This window comes from Salvelinus namaycush, chromosome 32 (assembly GCF_016432855.1).
Source record: "Salvelinus namaycush isolate Seneca chromosome 32, SaNama_1.0, whole genome shotgun sequence".
Lineage (NCBI taxonomy): Eukaryota > Metazoa > Chordata > Actinopteri > Salmoniformes > Salmonidae > Salvelinus > Salvelinus namaycush.
In genome coordinates, this window is record NC_052338.1 from 2,154,216 (window position 1) to 2,168,767 (window position 14,552).

Sequence of the window (14,552 nt, forward strand, 5' to 3'; positions counted from 1 at the left end):
AAACATTAAGAACACCTTCCCTTTGCCCCTAGAACAGCCTCAATTCGTTGGGGCATTGACGGCAAAGTGCTGAAAGTGTTCCACAGCGATGCTGTTTCCAATGCTTCCCACAGTTGTGTCAAGTTGGCTTGATGTCTTTTGGGTGGTGGACCATTCTTGATACACACGTGAAACTGTTGAGCTTTAAAAACCCAGCAGAGTTGCAGTTATTGACACAACCGGTGCGCCTGGCACCTACTGTACTACCATACCCTGTTCAAAGGCACTTAAATCTTTTGTCTTGCCCATTCACCCACTGAATGGCACACGTACAGAATCCGTGTCTCATTTGTCTCAATGCTTAAAAGTCCTTCAGTGACCTGTCTCCTCCCCTTCATCTACTAATTAAAGTGGCTTTAACAAGTGACATTAATAAGGGATCATAGCTTTCACCTGGATTTATATGGTCACCCTATGTCATGGAAAGTGGTGTCCTTAATGTTTTGTACGCTCAGTGTATTTCGAGTAGAGCGTCATATAGGGTATCAAAACAAAAAAACGCAACATAGAGTAATTCGATAATTACACTGTGAAAAGTAACGCCTTTAAAATAGTTTTTTCCCCATCTCTAATTGGTAGTCATATAATTGGATTCCATGTTTAGAGGAAGTCATCTCACCTGTTATTTCCAGGTGTAAATTAGTTGAAGAGAGAAAGGTTTCTCCGAACCCCACAGGATGCTGTGGTCCTCCAGGAGGAGCACTGCTCACCCTCTGCCCCAGCCTTATATCTCAAACAGGGCTGTGTTTGAAGTGCTCGGTTGGGTGCCTGCATTCTGCACTCGACAAGAGCTGCGGCATCGGCTGGCAGCCCCCTGTAAGTTTCTTCTGTTTTGCATTTGCATACCGAACAAACAGGAAATTGTGTTCATTTGTATGCAAATGTGTTTGTCCCCAAGGCTGGGATTTTGAATTAAAAGTTTTACCGTCCCATTAATTCCAAATTACACACAGGCACTGACATGGGCCTCTCTTCCTGGCATGGGGGGTCCTTCCTGCCACCTGAATGCAGCCTTGTCAGTTTAGGCTGTTTAGTTTGCCGTCTTCGAACAGAGTTGGAATTTGGATTAATTCTGATCTGTTGATTTGCAGATTGATCGTCTGCGTCACGTCGCAATCTTCTCTTAATTATCACGCAAAAATATGCAAAGATTTGGGCTGACTGATATTCCGGTATACTATGGGAGACAAACGAGAAAAGGCCTTGGAATTGTTGACTGACAGGTAATGAGGAAAATGGTAAATGAGAGGGAGTGATGAAGGCTGTCCTCTGTGCACCTCATCAGCCTCTCTCAAAAATACATGACCCCTCTATGATGGCTGGCATGTATACTGTAGGCTGATACTGACAATCAGAAAATGCATACGTGACTTGTGTTGTCCATTATGGTGAATAGAGAGATAGAAAGTGGATGTTTTGGGCTCGTTTCTATTGTGTCAGCATAAAGTCTACTACCCACATGCACAGAAAGTGTGAAATTCATAATGGATTTAGTGGAACCATACTAGTGTATTTCTCAATGATAAGCCCTAATACTAACCTAAGAATAGCTCGTGCTACAAACCTACCAGCCTGGAAGGAATCCAGCATGTGGAAAAAGACATAAAACAAGAGAATGAGAGAAAAGATTCATTAACGGGCGAAAACGGCCCAATCAATAGATATTTTCAGCTAAATTACAGTCCTGCCATCCTTCCAAGCTGCACAGATGTCAAGATGGAGAAAAAGTACTTCATGTCTGAGGAATCGAGGCTGTAACCATCTCCCCTATAATCCTACAGCATCCAGTGATGGGGCACTGAAACAGGGACAACATAATGGATGCCTATTGGAAATCACATTAAGCTACTATCAGAGGGTGGGTTGCAAATGGCACCCTATTCCCTACAGTGTGCACTACTTTTGACCAGAGCCCATAGGGCCCTGGTCAAAAGTATTGCACTACGTAGGGAATCGGGTGCCATTTGGGACGCATACCCAATATGGAGGGCTGATACCGCCGCTGTCACTGTACCTCACTGTCCCCGAGGCCAGTCACTCTCTCTAATAACGGAGGCGATCATCACAGTGAAATATGAAGCATGGCACCGGGCTGCAGCCAGGCCTTCAAGAGAGTAATCACTGATATCACTCACATGTGACGGTGCTGTAGTCCATCACAACCGAGGAGGATAGAGAGATCTGAAAGGAGGACTGTTTGGGTGGAAGTGGATGAAGTGAATGAGTGATGGATTTAGGGAGGCTTAGGGAGGATGAAAGAGAGTGAGAGAGGAGAGATGTTGAAGGATAGGAAAGTGAAGGGAAGGAAGACATAAAGGTGTTATCCAAAGAGTTAAAATGGCGCCGGAAGAAATGGCAGCAGTTTTACGGGCGCCCAACCAATTGTGCTATTATGTGTTTTTTTTTGTTGGTTATTTGTAACTTATTTTGTACATAATGTTTCTGTAACCGTATCTTACAGCAAAAAAGAGCTTCTGGATATCAGGACAGCGATCACTCACGTCGGATTAGATAAAGATTTTTTCTACAACAAGGAGGGCGCACAAGACATTCTCCAAACACCCCACAGGTCCGACATCCCCGTTATTTGCAAGAGGAAGCGACGCAGGTACAGAGGACAAAGAGCCGGATGCCTCGTCAAGACCCAAAGAAGGCGAGTGGGAAAGCTGCCATTACCGTCAATACTACTCGCCAACGTGCAATCATTGGACAATAAATTAGACGAGGTACGATCACGAATATCCTACCAACGGGACATCAAAAACTGTAATATCCTATGTTTCACGGAATCGTGGCTGAATGACAACATGGATATTCAGCTAGCGGGATATATGCTGCACCGGCAAGTTAGAACAGCACAGTAAGATGAGGTGGGGTGGTCTGTCCATATTAGTAAACAACAGCTGGTGCACGATATCTAAGGAAGTCTCTAGATTTTTCTCGTCTAAATTGCAGGCCACACTACTTGCCTAGATAGTTTTCAGCTCTACTTTTTGTGGCCGTTTATTTACCACCACAGACAGATGCTGGCACTAAGACCGGCAAAGCGTAAACAGGCAAAGCGTCGATACAGGGCTAAGATTGAATCATACTACACTGTCTCCGATGCTCGTCTTATGTGGCAGGGCTTGCAAACTATTACAGACTACAAAGGGAAGCACAGCCGCGAGCTGCCCAGTGACACGAGCCTACCAGGCAAGCTAAATCACTTCTATGCACGCTTCGAGGCAAGCAACACTGAGGCATGCATGAGAGCATCAGCTGTTCTGGACGACTGTGTGATCACGCTCTCCGTAGCCGACGTGAGTAAGACCTTTAAACAGGTCAACATACACAAGGCTGCGGGGCCAGACGGATTACCAGGACGTGTGCTCCGGGTATGTGCTGACCAACTGGCAGGTGTCTTCACTGACATTTTCAACATGTCCCTGATTGAGTCTGTAATACCAACATGTTTCAAGCAGACCACCATAGTCCCTGTGCCCAAGAACACAAAGGCAACCTGCCTAAATGACTACAGACCCGTAGCACTCACGTCCGTAGCCATGAAGTGCTTTGAAAGATTGGTAATGGCTCACATCAACACCATTATCCCAGAAACCCTAGACCCACTCCAATTTGCATACCGCGAGAACAGATCCACAGATGATGCAATTTCTATTGCACTCCACACTGCCCTTTCCCACCTGGACAAAATGAACACTTATGTGAGAATGCTATTCATTGACTACAGCTCAGCGTTCAACACCATAGTACCCTCAAAGCTCATCACTAAGCTAAGGATCCTGGGACTACACACCTCCCTCTGTAACTGGATCCTGGACTTCGGACCGCCACCAGGTGGTGAGGGTAGGTAACAACACATCTGCCACGCTGATCCTCAACACTGGAGCTCCCCAGGGGTGCGTGCTCAGTCCCCTCCTGTACTCCCTGTTCACCCACGACTGCATGGCCAGGCACGACTCCAACACCATCATTAAGTTTGCAGACAACACAAGAGTGGTAGTCCTGATCACCGACAACAACGAGACAGCCTATAGGGAGGAAGTGGTGGTGCCAGAATAACAACCTATCCCTCAACGTAACCAAGACTAAGGAGATGATTGTGGACTACAGGAAAAGGAGGACCGAGCACGCTCCCATTCTCATCGACGGGGCTGTAGTGGAGCAGGTTGAGAGCTTCAAGTTCCTTGGTGTCCACATCACCAACAGACTAACATGGTCCATGCACACCAAGACATTCATGAAGAGGGCACAACAAAGCCTATTCCCCCTCAGGAAACTGAGGTTCTACAGCTGCAACATCGAGAGCATCCTGACTGGTTGCATCACTGCCTGGTATGGCAATTGCTCGGCCTCTGACCACAAGGCACTACAGAGGGTAGTGCGTACAGCACAGTATATCACTGGGGCTAAGCTGCCTGCCATCCAGGACCTCTTCACCAGGCGGTGTCAGAGGAAGGCCCTAAAAATTGTCAAAGACCCCAGCCACCCCAGTCATAGACTGTTCTCTCTGCTATCGCATGGCAAGCGGTACCAGAGTGCCAAGTCTAGGACAAAAAGGCTTCTCAACAGTTTTTACCCCCAAGCCATAAGAATCCTGAACAGGTAATCAAATGGCTACCCGGACTATTTGCATTGTGTGCCCCCCCCCCCAACCCCTCTTTTTACGCTGCTGCTACTCTCGGTTTATCATATATGCATTGTCACTTTAACTATACATTCATGTACATACTACCTCAAATCAAATGTATTTATAAAGCCCTTCTTACATCAGCTGATATCTCAAAGTGCTGTTCAGAAACCCAGTATAAAACCCCAAACAGCAAGCAATGCAGGTGTAGAAGCACGGTGGCTAGGAAAAACTCCCTAGTAAGGCCAGAACCTAGGAAGAAACCTAGAGAGGAACCAGGCTATGAGGGGTGGCCAGTCCTCTTCTGGCTGTGCCGGGTGGAGATTATAACAGAACATGGCCAAGATGTTATATGTTCATAGATGACCAGCAGGGTCAAATAATAATAATTGCCAGTGTTCCCGCACATTGGCTAACCTGGCTATCTGCATTGTGTCCCACCACCCGCCAACCCCTCTTTTACGCTACTGCTACTCTCTGTACATGTACATACTACCTCAATCAGCCTGACTAACCGGTGTCTGTATGTAGCCTCGCTACTTTTATAGCCTCACTACTGCCTGTCTTTTTACTGTTGTTTTATTTCTTTACTTACCTATTGCCTAATATATTTTTGGCTCTATTGATTAGAGCCTGTAAGTAAGCATTTCACTGTAAGGTCTACACCTGTTGTATTCTGCACACGTGACAAATAAACTTTGATTTGATTTGAAGAATATGGTGGAAGGAGGAAGAGGCAAGAACAGGTTGGAAAGAGCAGAGGGAAGAAACATATAATTGGGTTCATAATAGTTAAAGACCCCTGTCATACATAGTTTCAGTATAGGGATTGAGATTCCTTGTTTGAATATTGTGTGGTCCAGACAAAATGGAAAAAACATTATTAGTTTGAACTACCGGCTTTTAAAACGTCTGCTGTAGAGTTAGGCGTATCAGAGACTCAGCATGTAAAATCTTGAGGTCCAGAGTCAAAGACTAGATTGGGTCACACACAGGAACAGAGCTGAGGAAAGAAAATTGGCTGACTTCATCTGCAGAGAGAGAGGGGGGTAACTTTGTTTCAAATGTTCTAAGAGAGACTAGTGCTTTAAGATTCCACATTCAAATTGGACTCAAGCGGTGTATCAAACCATCCCTAGACTGCTGTTGCACTTATTCAGTTGACTGACTCTGACATAACCACATCATTACTTAATGAAACCTGCCTGATAGCACAGGTGTTTTAAATTATGTGTTGGCATGGCAGAATTGGCAGAGGTTCCTAAAATCTCCTTTCCCCGTCTGGGTGACGAGGGCCAATTGTGACTGTTAAGGAAGTCTGTGGGGAAAGGCGGTGCGTGGGAGGCCAGAGGACAGAGAGAGGAGGGAAAGAGGATGAAAGGTTAAAGCAGGTGGCAAGAGAAATGTGCAACAGTTTGATCCAAGGCCATTATCACTTCCCTTAACCCCCCCCAGTCCCCTCTGCTCCGCCGCCCCACTGCCCCCTGCGTATTAGCAGTGAATAGGACAGAATTAAATTAGGCCGGTCTGACGTGTCTTGAAAGCTCCCGGACCCAGGACGCCGCTGCCATTCAAATAAAGCCCATTCTGTGAGGCGAGCTGGAGTGACCGGTGACGCGACGGGGGTCAAACTGGAGAAAACGAGAAAGAGAGAGCAGGCGGGCACTCTGCCACTGTTCAAAAGCACACAGGAGGGTGAGAGAAGAGTGGGCTGCAGCAGCACAGTAGCACAGTGGAGGCTGATAAGGCCTTAATGGCCCTGGTCACAATGATTCACACCTCTAAGGTGTTGGAGGACATTTTTGAGGCCCAGGGCAAATTCGCATTAGCAGAGTCTCTATTTACAAGTAATTGCATTTCTCTCCCCTTCTCAGAATTCTGTGCCTCAGAAAGTAAAACGAACACACAATTGTTCCAGACGTCCCGTGAAGTTCCGCAACAAAAGTTTAGCTGGAAACCTTCATATGAATGCAGATTCACATGTAAACCTGGAGAAAACGAGAAAGAGAGAGCAGGCGGGCACTCTGCCACTGTTCAAAAGCACACAGGAGGGTGAGAGAAGAGTGGGCTGCAGCAGCACAGTAGCACAGTGGAGGCTGATAAGGCCTTAATGGCCCTGGTCACAATGATTCACACCTCTAAGGTGTTGGAGGAAATTTTTGAGGCCCAGGGCAAATTCGCATTAGCAGAGAGTCTCTATTTACAAGTAATTGCATTTCTCTCCCCTTCTCAGAATTCTGTGCCTCAGAAAGTAAAACGAACACACAATTGTTCCAGACGTCCCGTGAAGTTCCGCAACAAAAGTTTAGCTGGAAACCTTCATATGAATGCAGATTCACATGTAAACCTGGGGTGCCTGCCCATTCCCGTCTCTGCCTGGTCCTTGAATGTACGTAGTCCTCCAGCTCCCACAGCTTTTTCTTCAAAAGGCAGAACTGGTTCAGCCTTCTAGTCCCAGCGAGTCAATTTTGTCAAATCATTGATTTTAAATTGATCAATTAACTCCAAGTGGCAGGATTGAACAAAGAGGCTCCATTGACACTATGTTAACAACCCTCCAGACGAGCTTCAATGCCATACAACTCTCCTTCCGTGGCCTCCAATTGCTCTTAAATACAAGTAAAACTAAATGCATGCTCTTCAACCGATCGCTGCCTGCACCTGCCCGCCCGTCCAACATCACTACTCTGGACGGTTCTGACTTAGAATATGTGGACAACTACAAATACCTAGGTGTCTGGTTAGACTGTAAACTCTCCTTCCAGACTTACATCAAACATCTCCAATCCAAAGTTAAATCAAGAATTGGCTTCCTATTTCGCAACAAAGCATCCTTCACTCATGCTGCCAAACATACCCTTGTAAAACTGACCATCCTACCGATCCTCGACTTCGGCGATGTCATTTACAAAATAGCCTCCAATACCCTACTCAATAAATTGGATGCAGTCTATCACAGTGCCATCCGTTTTGTCACCAAAGTCCCATATACTACCCACCACTGCGACCTGTACACTCTCGTTGGTTGGCCATCGCTTTATACTCGTCGCCAAACCCACTGGCTCCAGGTCATCTACAAGACCCTGTTAGGTAAAGTCCCCCCTTATCTCAGCTCGCTGGTCACCATAGCAGCACCCACCTGTAGCACGCGCTCCAGCAGGTATATCTCTCTGGTCACCCCCAAAACCAATTCTTCCTTTGGCCGCCTCTCCTTCCAGTTCTCTGCTGCCAATGACTGGAATGAACTACAAAAATCTATGAAACTGGAAACACTTCTCCCTCACTAGCTTTAAGCACCAGCTGTCAGAGCAGCTCACAGATCACTGCACCTGTACATAGCCCATCTATAATTTAGCCCAAACAACTACCTCTCCCCCTACTGTATTTATTTATTTTGCTCCTTTTCACCCCATTATTTCTATCTCTACTTTGCACATTCTTCCACTGCAAATCTACCATTCCAGTGTTTTACTTGCTATATTGTATTTACTTCGCCACCATGGCCTTTTTTTTGCCTTTACCTCCCTTATCTCATCTCATTTGCTCACATTGTATATAGACTTATTTTTCTACTGTATTATTGACTGTATGTCTGTTTTACTCCATGTGTAACTCTGTGTTTACATTTACATTACATTTAAGTCATTTAGCAGACGCTCTTATCCAGAGCGACTTACAAGTGCATACATTCATACTTTTTTTGTACTGGCCCCCCGTGGGAATCGAACCCACAACCCTGGCGTTGCAAGCGCCATGCTCTACCAACTGAGCCACACGGGGCCGTGTGTTGTTGTATGTGTCGAACTGCTTTGCTTTATCTTGGCCAGGTCGCAATTGTAAATGAGAACTTGTTCTCAACTTGCCTACCTGGTTAAATAAAGGTGAAATAAATAAAATAAATAAATTGACAATCAACATGAATTAATAACTACACTTTTTGTTGTTGTTGATTGACCCAAATTATTATAAATTGTCGTGATAACCGACTAATTCTTCATGCTCGTAGTATCTCAGAATCCTCACGGGAGTAGGCCCGGCCAAACCAAAACATTTCTCAAAGTCACGAGAGAGAGAGAGAGAGAAAGTGCGGCAACTGTGAAATATATCCTATTTAGTGCCACTCGACTGATCAAAGGGATGCTATTGAAATCATTGGGGGGCTGAATGTCTGACTATTTAGATGCACGCTCATTCAGGGAAAAAGGGAACGGGCCGGGAAGAGGGGATCAGTGGAGTACTACCATAAAGGAGTGCCTCACTTAATCCACACATGGCTAAACTGCAGACACGGTGTGCGGCGCCACGTGCACTAAAATCAATTGACCAAAGCAATTCCTTTAATGAAACACCACATCCAAACTCTCCCTGACAAATGCCAAAGCAATTGGCTACAGCCGTACCTCTTTTTGCCTGTTTGCTTTTTTCCTTTCCTAAGCCTATAGAAAGATCTGTGTCTTGTTAGCAGCGAGTGACTAGCCAACAATGTGAAACGGCTTGCATTATTTAATATTCCTCAGAATGCCTATTTGCTGTGCTCTTTTTGTCTGTGTTTCTTGCTTGTTTCAGCATTATGCTTAAAGCATCTTCCCTTCATGTGACAATTCCAGTTTCCTTATTTCCCCCGTAATCACAATAGCCACAGAGAGAGAGAGAGAGAGTGTGTGTGTGTGTGTGTGTGTGTGTGTGTGTGTGTGTGTGTGTGTGTGTGTGTGTGTGTGTGTGTGTGTGTGTGTGTGTGTGTGTGTGTGTGTGTGTGTGTGTGTGTGTGTGTGTGTGTGTGTGTGTGTGTGCGCGTGTCTGCCTGCCTGCCTGCCTGCCTGTGTTTAGATGAGTTGTGTGGGGATGGCGTGCCATTGTTTACATATTGTGGCTGTAGTGTAGGCGTTATTTATTTGTCCCTATCTGTCAGCCGCACAAAGAGGATGATTTGCCCCTCGCCGAGAACAGTGGCTGTGCTCAAACTGCAAATAACTGTAATATGAATTCATCACTAATTCCCAAGCTCTCTGGAGAGGGGGTATAGAGGTGTGCTGGAATGGCAGCATAGCACGCAGCCACCTGTCACAACCTGAAAAAACAGCAGGTACCGCAAAAACAGCCGACCCGTCGGGACCTTTTTTCCACTGTAATTGTCATATACCTCATTCATTGGATTACAGCTTTAATTGGGCCTCATAATTACCACTTATTGTTCTCACTTATTGTTTCTGAGCTCAATTTGTTTGTTTCTGTTCACGCTTTGTCAACACAAAATGTTCTTTTGTCATGCCAATGAAGCAATTTGTGTTCAATGCAATTGAATTGAATTTAATTCAAGGAGAGCAGAGGAATAGAAATCAGGAGGGCAAGAAGTAAAAAGGCAGCGAGCATGAAAGAGCCACCTGCGGACATAGGAAATGAAATGGGAGGGTTTTGAAATGAAATGGAGTTTTAATCATTCTCTCTCCGTTTGAAAGGGCCGTTGGCTTCAACTGACAGACAAAACCTGCAACGAGAGTCTTGGATTATTAACCAAAAATAATAGATATATTATAATCTCTAAACAATATCAATCATAATTATATAATGTATCAGTCTGTTTGTAGGAGTCCAAGCTAGAGATGTGTACTCTCTATTGGTGGTGTTGAATGGTGACGGTCTGTAAGAATACAGAATTAATATTCTCCTGGGCAACAGTGAGTAAATAGATTATCTTCAGTGCCCTAGGTCACCTCCATATCATTATAAAGAGATTAATGTGGTCCGGGATCCAATAATCCTAGATAGGATCTGAGATTCATTACAGTTGCCTAAGCCTTGAATTATGTGTAAATGTTTTATCCAACACTCAATATTCAGAGATTGAGGGAACACTTTCATTGCTGTGTCTCCACACAAACACTTGCTAATGCAAAGAGGTAAACTCAACGGCGATTGATTGAATTAATCGGCAGGCATGGAATTAATTGGTCCCTGTAATCCCCATGACAATGGCCTATATCACTAGTGTTGGGTTTGACATTTTGAACATTGAGATATTAAATAAATTATCGAGAAAGAAGCATAGAATCAAAGGAGAAAGTTAAGGCTTCTCTGTAGAAGGACGGATAGCTGTGGAATGTGTTGGGGGACGGGAGCAGAGCACCGTGTTGATATAGGGAAGACGGATGGATATCTGTGGATCAGGAGGTGAGGGGTGAGGTCAGTTCCCCTTAAGGGAGTAATCAGGGTCAGTATCTGGTTACCTTCTTTCTCTTAGGCATAAACTAAGGATTGGAGAGAGGGAGTGTCTTAAGTAGGATGTATATAACTGTGATGTGAAAAATGTTTTGCTGTCTGATTACAGCTGTACAGAACCTTTGGGAATAATTAAACTTGGTTAAAGCTTCTCTAGTGTCCGTGGGTTATTCACTCTGAAAAATAAGAATCTAACACTAGTCAACACAATATTGTGATATCACTTACCAAGTAGTCAAAAAAACAACCTAGTTACCAGTCATTAAATATTACATTTCACTACTACAGTATTTGCTACATATTTATCACGTACATAATATATCTAACAGACCATGTCCAACTCCTATTCGGTCCAGAGATTCGTGGCCCCCATCTATAGCCCCCAGGTTATATAGTAGCTACTCTACTGTTGCCCTACTGTTACTCTACTGTGACCAACCGGCTAGAACTGGCTGCAATTTCCCCTTGAATCAGAGCCCTGTTCACCTTAGTCATCAGTAATGTAAACAGTAAACACTACAGTACTCTGAGCGACCAATAAATTCAGCCTCTACACAATCCATCTCTGGACCAGCCAGGCCTGATTTAATCTGTTTCCTAAATTACACTCTATTCCCTATTCAAGTTTCAAAGTGTATTCGCCATGTGCACAACAGGTGTAAAACAGTACAGTGAAATTCTTACCTTGAGAGTTCTTTCCCAACAATGCAGTGATAATAATATATATAATAATAGAAAGTATAATCAAATAAAACACAATAACTACAATGTGAGTTAAAAAAACATGAGAATAGTATATACAGGTCAGTACCTTATTTAATGTGCAGGGGCACTGGAGTGGTTGAGGTGGGTTTATACATAAAAAGTACAAAATACATGTAAACAGGGCTGAAAAGGGATTGGTAGCAGGAATATATCAATACTTTTTATGTAATATAATATTTCCCAGCGTGCTCTATTGAAGGGAGATTTTCTAAAATTATTTGTTTGAATGTAATGTGTTTTTACATTGATTGGTTGTACATTAATTGATTGATAAATGTTATGCTACACATACATTTTTCATAACTAATCCAATCTGTTAGTAATTGGATTTATTGTAGCAGTTGTTCCAGTTTAGGTCAAATCAAATTTTATTAGTCACATGCGCCGAATACAACAGGTGTAGTAGACCTTACAGTGAAATGCTTACTTACAAGCCCCTAACCAACAATGCAGTTTAAAAAAAACAAATAATTAAAGAGCAGCAGTAAAATAATAATAGGGAGACTATATACAGGGGGTACCGGTACAGAGTCAATGTGCGGTGGCACTGGTTAGTCGAGGTAATTGAGTTATTAAAGTGACTATACATAGATAATAGATAGATAATAAGAGTAGCAGCGGCGTAAAAGGGGGGCAATGCAAATAGTCTGGGTAGCCATTTGATTAGATGTTCAGGAGTCTTATGGCTTGAGGGGTAGAAGCTGTTTAGAAGCCTCTTGGACCTAGACTTGGCGCTCCTGTACCGCTTGCTGTGCGGTAGCAGAGAGAACAGTCTATGACTGGGATGGCTGGTGTCTTTGACAATTTTTAGGGCCTTCTTCTGACACCGCCTGGTATAGAGGTCCTGGATGGCAGGAAACTTGGCCCCAGTGATGTACTGGGCCGTACGCACTACCCTCTGTAGTGCCTTGCGGTCGGAGGCCGAGTAGTTGCCATACCAGGCAGTGATGCAACCAGTCAGGATGCTCTCGATGGTGGATCTGAGGACCCATGCCAAATCTTTTCAGTCTTCTGAGGGGGAATAGGTTTTGTTGTGCCCTCTTCACGACTTCACTTCAAGGAACTTGAAGCTCTCAACCTGCTCCACTACAGCCCAGTCGAGGAGAATGGGGGCATGCTCAGTCCTCCTTTTCCTGTAGTCCACAATCATCTCCTTTGTCTTGATCACGTTGAGGGAGAGGATGTTGTCCTGGCACCACACGGCCAGGTCTCTGACCTTCTCCCTATAGGTTGTCTTGAGGTTGAGGTTGTCTCAGTATTCAATCTTCCCTACCCTGGCAGTCATTCTGAATGCAGGATCCGGGTGATTAACAATTCCACTTGTTGGATATCCTAACTCTGGCTGGATTTCAATAGGAATTACACATCACTTTGCAAGCTAGCATAATCTGACTTGCAGGCCTGATGTGGCCTGTAAACCAGGAGATTCCTAACACCCTTCATAGAGGGTTCTAGGTAGAACCATTTACCATATACCATAGAATGGTTCCCCTATGGGGCCAAACCGAAGAACCCCATATGTTTCTATTTAGTACCTTGTGTAGTTGTTAGCCATTTAACAGGCTTAAATATAAGCTGTTTAGGAGTCTGTTGGTCTGAGCCTTGCCAGATGGGAGCATGGAGAACTATTAGAACTATATTTTTTATTATAGTGCAATTCTTTTGATTAGTGCTCTATAGAACCTGGTCAAAAGTATTGCACTATATCTTTTTTTTTTAAGCTTGACATTTTTCAAGATGAATTCTCTTAAGATGCACCATCTTGTTGTCAAGAATGTTTAAAAATACAAACAATAACAAGAATATGTCAACTACTGTCTAATAAAAATCATCTGTTTTTTATTACATTAACAGCAAAAAAAAGTTTGGACAACTACTAATAGTCCTACAACTAATACGAACTACTGCTACAACTACTAATACAATTAATAAGACTAAGTATCTATAAAATATACAGTACCAGTCAAAAATTTGGACACACCTACTCATTCAAGGGTTTTTCTTTATTTTTACTATTTTCTGCATTGTAGAATAATAGTGAAGACATCAAAACTATAACATAACACATACGGAATCATGTAGTAACTAAAAAAAAGTGTTAAACAAATCAAAATATATTTTATATTTGAGCTTCTTCAAAGTAGCCACCCTTTGCCTTGATGACAGCTTTGCACACTCTTGACATTCTCTCAACCAGCTTCATGAGGTAGTCACTTAGAATGCATTTCAATTAACAGGTGTACCTTCTTAAAAGTTAATTTGTTAATGCGTTTGAGCCAGTCAGTTGTATTGTGACAAGGTATGGGTGGTATGCAGAAGATAGCCCTATTTGTTAAAATACCAAGTCTATATTATGCCAAGAAAAGCTCAAATAAGCAAACAGAAATGACAGTCCATCATTACTTTAAGACTTGAAGGTCAGTCCATCCAGAAAATGTCAAGAACTTTGAAAGTTTCTTCAAGTGCAGTCTCAAAAACCATCAAGCTCTATGATGAAACTGGCTCTCATGAGGACCTCCACAGGAAAGGAAGACCCAGAGTTACCTCTGCTGCAGAGAATAAGTTCATTAGAGTTACCAGCCTCAGAAATTTCAGCACAAATAAATGCTTCACAGGGTTCAAGTAACAGACACATCTCAACATCTACTGTTCAGAGGAGACTGCGTGAATCAGACATTCATGGTCGAATTGTTGCAAAGAAATCACTACTAAAGGACACCAATAATAAGAAGAGACTTGCTTGGGCCAAGAAACACAAACAATGGACATTAGAATGGTGGAAATCTGTCCTGTGGTCTGATGAGTCCAAATGTTTGGTTCCAACCGCCGTGTCTTTGTGAGATGCAGAGTAGGTAAACGGATGATCTCTGCATGTGTGGTTCCCACCGTGAAGCATGGA

General features: G+C 43.7%; 1 non-coding gene across 1 annotated transcript; it reads right to left on the minus strand.

Annotated features, from left to right (window-relative positions):
• Positions 1-8,378: 8,378 nt before the first annotated feature.
• On the minus strand, positions 8,379-8,454 carry trnaa-ugc. Its single transcript has one exon. It is a non-coding gene; the product is annotated as a tRNA-Ala (tRNA).
• Between the last annotated feature and the right edge of the window lie 6,098 nt (positions 8,455-14,552).